The sequence below is a fragment of the Papaver somniferum genome, chromosome 10 (genome assembly GCF_003573695.1).
Source record: "Papaver somniferum cultivar HN1 chromosome 10, ASM357369v1, whole genome shotgun sequence".
Classification (NCBI taxonomy): Eukaryota; Viridiplantae; Streptophyta; class Magnoliopsida; order Ranunculales; family Papaveraceae; genus Papaver; species Papaver somniferum.
The window spans coordinates 5869977-5870738 of record NC_039367.1 but is presented as its reverse complement, the minus strand read 5'-3'; the positions used below and the strand labels follow the sequence as shown (position 1 = coordinate 5870738).

General features: G+C 39.1%; 1 pseudogene; it reads right to left on the bottom strand.

Annotated features, from left to right (window-relative positions):
* Nucleotides 1–224: 224 nt before the first annotated feature.
* LOC113319754 lies at nt 225–324 on the bottom strand (annotated as a pseudogene).
* Between the last annotated feature and the right edge of the window lie 438 nt (nt 325–762).

Sequence of the window (762 nt, the reverse complement as noted above, 5' to 3'; positions counted from 1 at the left end):
AAAACCCTTATTACCATGTTAGGGATTTTGAGGAAATTTGTAGTACTCTAAGAATTAGAGGCTTAGATGATGATGCTTTGAAACTTAGGTTATTCCCATTTTCCCTGAAAGATAAGGCCAAGTCGTGGCTGTATAGTTTGGACTCCGAGTCAATTGAGACATATGAACAACTTACATCTGCCTTTTTCAATAAGTTTTTCCCTAGGCACAAAACATCGTCTCTAGGACGCAAATATGCACATTTTCACAACAAGAGGGAGAATCTTTATATAGGTATTTGGAAAGGTTCAATGATTTATTATCCCAGTGTCCTCATCATGGTTTAGAAAAGGTTAGGCTAGTTCAGATCCTTTATGAGGGTTTAGATTATTCCACAACGACCATGGTTGAGTCTCTATGCACTGGTGGATTTGAAAACCAAACTGTTGATGCGGCGATGGAATTTTTTAATGAAATCGCCGAAAAAACCCAGCAATGGGAAAATAGTAGGGCACCCCAGAAAACAATTCTTTTAAGTAGAGGAAACGTTAATAGGGTAGAAGGAGGCTATGAATCAGATGCCAAAATTGCTGCTATAGCAAAAAGGTTAGAAGCCTTAGAAGTGGGCCAGACTAGTGGTAGAGTGGAGCCTTTTTGGGAAGGCCAGAATATTGAAGAGCAGGCCAATGCTCTTTATAATAACACTAGATTTGATAACCGTCAAAAGATTGACCCATATTCAGAAACCTATAATCCTGGTTGGAGAAACCATCCGAACCTTTC